Raw genomic sequence first — 11064 nt, 5'->3', positions numbered from 1 at the left:
TAGGGAAATTATTTCTGTTTTTAATGCCATGGGTACCACCCAAACTACTTTTGTTTGCCAGTTGTAGCGCAAACGGCTGTCCCACCGGGGACTATGCTAAAACTGGAGCCTGAACTAAGGCCTGGGTTAACTGGATCATGGCTTCCTGCTGCAAAGGGCCCCTGTTTCATTTCACCCCCTTCTTTAACAATTTATGCAGCGGGGCTGCCTTTTTTGAAAATCCCTTAATAACATTTGGGAAAAATTAACCCAACCATTCCCAAAAAGGATTTAAGAGCGGTGACATCTGTGGGAGCTGGTAATTTAAGAATCAGCTCTACTTTTTGTTTATTAGGGGAGCACCCTTCCTGTCCCAAAGTCACTTCAAGATAATTTTCTTGTTGGGAACCCAACTGGGCTTTTTTGGTTTTTTTTTGATAAACCCAGCTTCCTGAATTTTTTGTAACATCCTATTTAAAAATTTTTTTTTGTTTGAGTGCAACTTAGGATATTTACATAAGAAACTACACTGGTTTTTTTAAGGTATTATATTTTACATTTTAACGACATGGGCATGACAAATAAGAACGGCATTGTTCCAGCCCATGGGGACCCTGGCAAAATACACCTGCTTCCCTGGAAAGGTAAAAGCAAATTTGTAATAGCTGTCCCGATGTAAAGGGATAGCAAAGGAAGCATCGGCCAAATTCAAAGCTGGAAACCACTAGTCCCCTCTGACGCTGGAAGCTATTACCCATAGGTGCCGACTCCGTGTGTGCTCCGGGGCTGGAGCACCCATGGGGAAAAAATGGTGGGTGCGCTGCACCCACCGGCAGCTCCACACCCCACCCCCCTGCCCCAGCTCACCTCCGCCTCCGCTCCGCTCCACCTCCGCCCCTGAGCGCAGCGCCACGTCGTCCTTCTCCCCACTACTCCCAGCGCTTGCATCGTGAAACAACTGTTTCGCACGGCAAGCCTGGGAGGGAGAGGAGAGGAGCGGGAACGCGGCGTGCTTGGCGGAGCAGGTGGGGCCGGGGTGGGGATTTGGGGAGGGGTCCAATAGGGGTAGGGTGGGGCGGAGTTAGGGCGGGGCCAGGGGTGGGGGGGGCCGTGAGTACACACTGGTGCAGAAAAAAGCCACTATGGGGGCCATCGGGGTGTCACCTGATTAAGGGGGCAAAAATCAACTACCAGCCTTCAGGTCTTGCTGTCACTTTTAAGGACTGGCCAGAGGGCAGCATTATTGGGACTTGACTGTTCCACTAAAATCCCTTGGCTTAAAAGCCCATCAGCTGGGAGTTTTTTTAGGCTGGCTTCTGCCTTTTTTGATAGCTGTGCTGCTTCTGGGGTGGGGGATTGGGATCTGTAACTAGGATTTTTGTCTCAATTTTACCACATTCTATTTTATTTTACTTTTGGCCTGCATCTCCTGGTGGGTTTTTTTGCAATTGCTAGAATTTTTGGAGTTCACATTGGCCACTTTAGCTCTTTAGATGCCTTAAGGACGATTATTCAGTAGCTTGCCAAATTTTTCCTGGCTTTTAGGATGTGCTGGGAGGCGTTTTTCATAGAACCCTGATAGCAAAATTAATTAACATTTTAAATTTTGTAAAGACATTAATTTTTAAAATCCCTTTTTTAGATTTTTAAAGCCAAATTGCCCTTTATGTATATATGTATGTATTAATTAATTTATTTAACTGATACAAAATATTTTTCAAAAAGGAACAGTACTTTTTGCCTTATTGAACCCCTGTAAGGTCTTAATTCCAGCCAGAGGGCCAAACAGGTTTTTATTTTGGGTACTACTTAGGGAATAAGTGGCACCTGTATTTAAGAAGAAATTTTGTCCAGACATCCTGTCAGGTTTCCCTCCCCACTCTGAACTCTGGGGTACAGATGTTGGGACCCGCATGAAAGACCCCCTGAGCTTATTTCTACCAGTTTAGGTTAAAAACTTCCCAAAGGTACAAATTATTCCTTGTTCTTGGATGGAACATGGAAGGATAAGCATGGTGGATGCTGCCACCATCAAGTGAGTTAGACAAAGATTCAGGAAAAGGACCACCTGGAGTTCCTGTTTCCCCAAAATATTCCCCTAAGCCCCTTCACCCCCTTTCCTGGTAGGCTTGAGAATAATATCCTCACCAATTGGTACAGGTGAGCACAGACCAAATCCCTGGGTTTTTAGGACACTAAACCCAATCAGATTCTTAAAAAAACCAGAACTTTATTATAAAGAAAAAAAGTAAAAGCAGCACCTCTGTAAAATCAGGATGGAAGGTAATTTTACAGGGTAATCAGATTCAAAACACAGAGGATTCCCCTCTAGGCAAAACTTTAAAGTGACAAAAACCAGGGATAACCCTCCCTCTAAGCACAGGGAAAATTCACAAGTGAAAACAAAAGATACTCTAATGCATTTCCTTGCGGTTACTTACTATTCCTGTAATTTAGATGTATCATTCAGTAGGAGCTGGATTACTTGCTTGGTCTCTCTCTTTGTCTCCTGACAGAACACACATAGAGCACAAAAACAAAGCCTCCCCCTCACCCCCGATTTGATAGTATCTTCTTTCCCCATTGGTCCTTCTGGTCAGGTGCCAACTAGGTTAATTGAACTGATTAACCCCTTACAGGTAAAAGGATTCTGTACCTCTGGCCAAGAGGGATTTTATTTTACTGCATACATAAAGGTTGTTATCCTTCCGTTTATATTTATGACGCCCCCCAAATCATAGACAGTGCTCCACACTGGCTGTGATTTCTTCCTGGAGCTCTAGAAGAAAACAGAATTATTAAGACACATGCACCTCTAAATATACTACTGATTATATAAAAACTAATAATAATTTCCACTTTTCAAGGACGAATTTTAACCAGTTGATTCTGGGAAACTTTCACTGGAGAGTGCATCAGCCACTTTGTTAGAAGCTCCTGAAATGTGTTTTATTTCAAAATCAAAATCTTGGAGAGCTAAACTCCACCGAAGAAGTTTTTTGTTATTTCCCTTGGTGGGTATGAAGGCACTTCAGCGCAGCATGGTTGGTTTGCAGGTGGAAACACCGTCCCCAAACGTATGGGCAAAGCTTTTCCAGAGCATACACAATGGCATAACATTCCTTTTTGCTGATTGACCAGTGGCTTTCCCTCTCAGACAGTTTTTTGCTGAGAAACATGACAAGATGGAATTCTTGATCCAGTCCTTCCTGCATTAAAACTGCTCCCACACCACGCTTGGAAGCATCTGTGGTTACTCGGAAAGGTTTGTCAAAATCTGGGGCACTTAGCACAGGGTCAGACATGAGTGTTGCTTTAAGCTGGTTAAAGGCCTTCTGACACTCTTCAGTCCTCTGAATTGCATTTGGCTGTTTCTTTTTGGTTAGGTCTGTCAGTGGGGTGGCAATTTGGCTGTAGTGCTGTACAAATCGCCTGTAATATCCCGCCAAGCCTAAGAAGGATTGGACCTGTTTCTTTGACTTTGGGACAGGCCACTTTTGGATAGCATTCACTTTGGCCTGTGGGGGGTTGATAGTTCCTTGACCCACCTGGTGTCCAAGGTAAGTCACTCTGTTTAGGCCTATTTGACACTTCTTAGCCTTAACAGTTAGTCCTGCCTCCCTTATGTGCTCGAAGACTTTTTGCAGATACTCCAGGTGTTCTACCCATGAATCAGAAAAGATGGCCACATCATTCAGGTAGGTGACTGCAAAGTCTCCCAGTCCAGCTAGGACACTATCTACAAGTTTCTGGAAGGTGGCGGGTGCATTTTGCAGCCCAAAAGGGAGCACATTAAATTCAGACAGCCCTACATGGGTGATGAAGGCTGACCTTTCCTTGATGGATTCATCCAGCGGTACTTGCCAGTATCCGTTGGTTAAGTGTAAGGTAGAGATGAACTGGGCACGTCCCAGTTTCTCCAATAGCTCATCTGTTCGTGGCAGTGGATAGTTGTCGGGGCGAGTTACAGTGTTTAGCTTACGGTAGTCCACGCAAAAGCATATCTCCCCATCTGGTTTGGGGACTAGAACCCCTGGAGATGCCCAGGCACTGTTAGAGGGGTGGATTACACCCATCTGTAGCATATCCTGGATCTCCCGTTCTATAGCAGTTTTAGCTTGAGGAGACATCCGGTAAGGTTGGGCTCTAATTGGGTGAGCATTACCTGTGTCAATGGAGTGGTAAGCCTGTTTGGTCCATCCTGGGGTGGCTGAGAACATCGGCGCAAAGCTGGCACACAGCTCCTTGATCTGGTGTCGCTGCATACGTGCAAGGGTCATGGAGAGGTTCACCTCTTCCATGCCACCATCACTTTTTCCTTCGTAGTAGACACCTTCAGGCCACTCAGCATCATCTCCTCCCTGGGCTGTAAACTGACAAATCTTTAATTCTCTGGGATAAAAGGGCTTTAGAGAATTAACATGGTACACCTTAGGCTTTAGGTTTGAGGTGGGGGATGCTATAGATAGTTAACCGCTCCCAGGCACTCTTGGACTGTAAATGGCCCTTCCCATGACGCTTCCATCTTATGGGCCTGGAGTGCCTTCAAGACCATGACCTGGTCCCCTACTTTGAAGGAACGCTCTCTGGCATGTTTATCAAACCAGGCTTTTTGCTCTTCCTGAGCATCTTTTAGGTTTTCTCTAGCTAGGGCTAAAGAGTCTCGGAGGGTGTTTTGTAGGTTGTTTACAAAGTCCAGAATGCTAGTTCCTGGAGAAGGTGTAAACCTCTCCCATTGCTGCTTCACCCACAGTAATGGCCCCTTAACCTCGCGGCCATACACAAGTTCAAACGGTGAAAACCCTAAACTGGGATGTGGTAGAGCTCTGTAGGCAAAGAGCAACTGTTGCAACACTAGGTCCCAATCATTGGAATGCTCATTTATGAATTTACACATCATGGCCCCCAAAGTTCCATTAAACTTCTCCACCAGGCCATTTGTTTGATGATGATAAGGGGTGTCAACCAAGTAGTTCACCCCGTGAGCTTCCCACAGGCTTTTCATGGTCCCTGCCAGAAAATTAGTTCCCGAATCTGTAAGGATGTCGGAGGGCCAACCTACCCTGGCAAAAATGTCTGCTAATGCCTGGCACACACTTTTAGCCCCGGTGTTGCTTAGAGCTACTGCTTCCGGCCATTGGGTGGCAAAATCCATGAAAGTCAGTATGTACTGCTTTCCTCTGGGTGTCCTTTTCGGAAAAGGACCCAGAATATCCACAGTTACTCGCTGAAATGGAACCTCAATTATGGGAAGTGGCTGGAGAGGGGCTTTGCCCTGGTTTTGGGGTTTTCCCACTCTTTGGCACACCTCACAAGATCGGACATAAGTAAAACGTCCTTGCCCATTCCCTCCCAGTAGAAGGACTTCCCCAAATGGTCTTTGGTCCTGTTCACCCCAGCATGGACACTAGGATGATCAAGAGCTTTACCCGGTACTTAGTTGGAACTACCAACTGTCTCTGAGGATGCCTGTATTCCTGGTGCCCACCAGAAAGAGTTTCCTTGTATAAAAGTCCTCTTTCTACCACAATGGGAATGACAGGACTAAGGCATTGATGGGCTATGGAGCCCACCAGTGGAGGAGAAGAGGGAAGAGATGTCCTTGGGTAGATGGTAAGTTCATCATGACATAGGATTTAGGGGGAGAGAAAAGGAGATCCTGGATGGCCCCCAAACTGGCGAGTGATTATCTGCATCAGGAGCAGATCATGGGTTCAAATCTCCATGGCTGGGATGTGTGGGGAGGCCTCGCTGCTTAGCCCTGATACTGCAGCCATCCTATTCCTGGCAGGAGACCATCCACGGACTTGGGCACCAGGCCATGTGCCCATGTGCCAGAAGCAGCTGCTCTGCCTGAAATCACAATGAGAATCCCATGAGATTAGACAACAGCATTTAACTTTCCATTTAGCACTGTCCGCTCCTAACCCTGTGGGGACAAGCAAACACTAGGGGAAGGATGAGGTTTCCACGTGACTAGGACTAAAGTTGCCTTAGGCCAGCGACAACCCTAACAAAGGGGCCTAGAACTGGGCAGGCCTAACTTTGCCACCTTGTGTATGAAATCTTACCAGTTCATACAAGTTTATCTGAGCGGAACTGGTCCTGAAAATCAGCTTATCCCCTGTTGCCCCACAGTGAGGTCCTGGCCTCTAGTGTTAGTCTTGCAAATGGGCAGCTATTTTCCATTCCCCGCTCCAGATTTTTCAGCAACAAGGCAAAATACATCTCAGATTTAGAGAAGGGAGGTTTGCTTTGAGACGTCTGACACCAGAGAGACAATACAGGCACCTCGTAGCACCCTGAAGCAGTAAGGATTAATCCTGCCCTATAGCACCCACTGCTCTTCCAGTCTTGGGGCTCCACGCAGCTCTGCCAATGCCTCTCAATCTTGACCCGGTTATTATAGCCCTGGGGTATGAAACACACACAGAGTGCTGCCAAAGCGCCCCTCTTAGGGTTACCATATCTGAACATTCAAAAAAGAGGAGACTCCACACGGGGGAGGAGGTATTTGCTCGTGCCCTCCGCCCCTGGCCCCGCCCCAACTCCTCCCTTTCCTCGCCCCTTCTCTGCCCCCATTCCAACCCCTTCCCCAAAGTCCCCGCCCCAACTCCGCCCCCTCCCTGCCCCATTGGACCCCTTCCCCAAATCTCTGCCCCGGCCCCGCCTCCTCCCCTGAGCGCTCCGCATTCCCCCTCCTCCCCCCTCCCTCCCAGCCGTGCGTATCAGCTGTTTCACAGTGCAAGCACTGGGAGCTGGGGGAAAAAGCAGGCACTCTCCTGAGTGATCAACATTCACTTTCTTTTTTGAATGATCAGCTCTTCTTTGGGGAAAAATAATAATGGCAAAATCCCAGATGTTTTTAGATATTTAAAAATTCCTCCCGGACGGCGATTTAAGAACCAAAAAGCTGGACATGTCCGGGAAAATACGGACATATGGAAACCCTAGCCCCACTCCTGTGCCACAGGCCAGCCTGCTGTTCCAGCCCTCAGGCCTGACACATACACAGCTCTTCTGATGTCCCTCAATCCTGACCTGCAGTTCCCTGTGCTTTCTATTATTTAGCCTATTCTACAGAAAGTTGGCTGATATAACCAATTGTGTTATTCCCATTGCAGAATTCCTTGCAGCCTGCAATAATTTGTGACTGGTTTGAGGATGAAGAGCTGAACTTGTAAATTTGAGGCGGTGGATGGCAGAGCGGCGAGCAGGCGTCTGGTGAGGGTGGCCACCGGAGTGTGAGCAGGTGGCCAGAGGAGTGGCAAGCAGGCAGCCAGTGAGGGTGGCTGGTGTGTGGAGCAAGTGCCCAGGCAGCATAGCAAGGAAGGCGGCTTTTATTCCCCCCACCACAATGTGGGGAGTAAAAGATGCACGCAGATGCACCTCTGAATCCTGGGTCTTCACTGACCAAGGACAACAACTGTGAGTGGAGTATGAAGGGGGGCCCATTACAGGAACGTTGGTGTTGGATTGAAGAACCTGAAGCAAAAGACACTGCCCAGCGTATTCCAGGGTGAGTGTTCTGTTCATGCTTTTATGTTTATGAATCCTGCTTGTGCTGTTTTCCCAAATTAAAGCTATGTTTCTTTTATTAAAAAATCTCTCTACACTCAGACTCTGTCCTTGCGGGAGGGGAAGTATTGCCTCTTAGAGGTGTCCGGGGGTGGCGTGTTATTTTCCCAGGTTACTGCATGGGGGCTGGAGCTGGTTCTGTGTGCTGTTGTTGAAAAGGAGCCTCTAGATATTGAACCCGGCCCTTCTTGCTGCCCACTCCAACTAGCAGAAGGATAACGTTCTGACACTGTGGGCATGGTAGAGAATCCAAAACACCTCAATAAGAGACGTGAGGCAGAAAGGCTTCAAAGTCAGATTTCAGCAAAAAGAGCAGATGGCTTGTGTTGGTGGAAAATGGTGTTAAAATAATAAAGCGGCTACTGAAAAGGGCTTTGGAGTCACACTGTCCCATGCTTAGCACAGTTCAGCTACGGGATGGTACCAATGAAACGTGGTGTCACCTGCAGACATGTTGTTTAACAGAATAATGAGAACTAGAATGCCTGTGATGATAGATGCTGCTGTCCCAGGAACTGGGGATTTGCGGAAGAATAAAAAGAGAAAGAGAAAGCTAAATAGAAAAAGTCAGATGATTTGGGATCCCGGGGGCTTCCACTCTGTGGAGAACATAATGCACCCTACATCTCTGATGGAAATCAATGGTTACTAACAGTGGTGGTGTCATAGAATCAGGCAATCACAGGACTGGAAGGGACCTCGAGAGGTCATCTAGTCCAGTCCCCTGCACTCATGGCAGGACTAAGTATTATCTGGTCGTGTAACTTAAGACTGCCCTGCAGTTCTATGAGGCTGTCACCCCGATGGACTCATACTGATGAGGGATAAGTGACACCTCTCCAACTTTCAGAAGAGAGGGAGGAGGGTCACTGGTTCAGACGTTTGGCCCAAGACGGCCTCAGTCAGGTAACAGGTCAAGACAACAAAGCCCCAAAACATGCCATCTCTGGAACAAAGTGGACTCACTGCCTTCTGACAACAATCTGGCAGGGAGACCAGCACAGGTCACCTGAGAGATTAACTGAACGTTATTAGCAAGGTTCATTAGCAGTTCAGTTGTAAGTGTTTGGAGGACTGAGCTATATAAATGTTGTTTTGTTAAATGTTGTTGTTACTCCATTGTGGATGGACATTGGGAATTGTACGTTTCAGAGCATTCAGCTTCCCAGACACAGGAAGTCTGGGGAAGGAGCGCTGCAGAAGCCCATGCCCTGTGAAGCAGAGACAGGTGGAACTCAGTGACTGAGTGAAGAGGGGCTCTTTCAAGCCCCTTGGGCCAGAGTGTTTCCTGAAGACCATACAGCCCTCCACCCAGACCAGGAGAAGGAACAAACAGAAGCAGAGGCTCTAGAAGCTCTCAGAGCTACCAGGGCACCAAACCAGAGCCAGCCAGGAGCATGGCAATTCTTGTATTCCTCAAACTTGTTCCACACTGGAGCTTTGTCAGGTTTAAATTCTTGTAATGGAGACATTTTCTGCTGTTTCTGTAGGTGAGCTCATGCATATTCATCAAATATTTAGATCAGGGCATTGAATCACTGGAATAGAATCTCCATGATTTCTAGACCTTCAGCCTCAACAGGGTCACCAGCGGGAGGCGATATGGTACACACAGCTTCACCCAGACAGGGAGATGAAGGGAAGGGGCATCAGGGATAGAACTCTCACAGTGAATTCAGCACTGGGGAAAGGTCCTGGACAGAAAACTCCGGTACCCTCAGGTCCCTCAATCCGCTTCAGCCCTTACAGGAAGGGTGACCTCGAAAGGTGGGGGAAATGAAGGGGGATTGGTTTCTATGACCCATTTGATCTCTGGCTTATCTACTGAGATAAAGAGGCCCAATTAGTGCCCCTTATGATTAATTTGTCTGGAAATGTGGGCACCTGTCCCACCAGGATCTGGGACTGAGAGCCACCCCCTCTCCCCACTTATCAGACATAGGGACACCAACCATCCACCCCTTGACTTGGGCTCAGAGTAGACCTAGAGGCCTAGAAGTGGAAGGCTCTGAATGCTAATCCTAATGCTCCTGAGCCAGCTGGTTTCCCAGCTTGTGGCCAGATTGGACTGAGGCACAATGAGAAGCAAACAGCTCCCTCTTCTGTTCCTGAACTTGTCAGATGGCCAGTCACCTTGGTTGTGATGCTTCTTAAAAGGATCTTTATTTCAAGCCAGAAATTCCACCACATGGGTTTGCGGAGGGTTTACGATTATTAGGCCCTGATTAGTGGGTCGGGGAACGTGGTTTATGATGTGTTTGCTTGTCAGGAGCCAGGCAGTGCTAAATGGCAAGTATACATTGTTTTCAATTCTGATAGGATTCTTATGGTTATTTCAGGTAGAGCAGCTGCTCCTGGAGTATGGCATAGATCCAACTCCCGTGGATATTCTCCTGCCAGGAACAGGATGGCTGCAGTTCAGGGTTAAGAAGTGAGGCCACCCCACCCATTCAGGCCATTTGGACTTGAACCTATCATCTGTTCCAGGGCCAGGGAATCAGACTCCAGGTTGGGGGCCATCCAGGATCTCCTCCTTTTCTCTCCCCCTCAGGTCTAAGTCATGGTGACCTTACCCTCCGTGACATCTGCTTCCTTCTTGCCCTTCAACAGTGGCCTCCATAGCCCACCAATACCTTAGCCCTGTCATTCCAAAGCACAACTTACAATTTGCCCTCAGACACATTGAAGGTAGTCATGTCATACTCACCCACCATCCCTCTATCCACTCGCTCCCAAACAAGTAATCACACCCCATCCTTCCCTACCCTCAACTGTCCCTCTAGAAGATGGATGGAGATCACCAACATATTTCACCCAAGCGCTGTCAGGCAACAAACACTTTTGCTATTGAACTGGGTGAGCGAGAACCTAGAGGTGAAAGGCTCCATATCGAATTACTGAGTCAGACAGTTGCTCAGACTGTGGCATACCCTACATCCTATTTCCTAGTCCACTGACTTTAGCTCTTTGTGCTGACCTGGGCTCAGATTCAGACCAAACTACCTCGAGGCGTAAAGCTCCATATCCCAGTTCTCATCAAGAAACCAGTTACTCACTACATGGCTGTATTGTAACTGGTGCCCAAAGTGTGGAAGGCTCCAGTCCCATTGAGGTACCCACTCTCACAACATGGGGCCAGACTGGAATGAAAAACCAAGCAGTGAATGTCTCCGTATCCCATTCAATTCTTCTGTGCTTTCTATCCCATTCTTTAAAACAACCCACAGCCATTGCTTTTTAAAGCTTAGATGTTCCTGAACTCTCACACCTTCCCTCTAGATGATGCCCCATTTTTGGGTCACAGCCAAGTGAAGGTGGAAATTTATGGACTTGGAGGGTTCTCCAAAATTTCGTTTAAGGACTTCCTTATCAGGAAGGTTTACATTTCTTATCAGGGTTATTAATTCGCTAAGAAAAGGTCTGGGCTGTGTGTTTATAAGAAGCAGCACCCAGGCGTTTCTCTACATTCACCACTCATCACCACTGGCTTGCGTGTCAGAAAACATC

The sequence above is a fragment of the Natator depressus genome, chromosome 6 (assembly GCF_965152275.1).
Source record: "Natator depressus isolate rNatDep1 chromosome 6, rNatDep2.hap1, whole genome shotgun sequence".
NCBI classification, from domain to species: Eukaryota; Metazoa; Chordata; order Testudines; family Cheloniidae; genus Natator; species Natator depressus.
The sequence above is the reverse complement of the archived record's forward strand: the minus strand, read 5'-3'. Positions refer to the sequence as shown.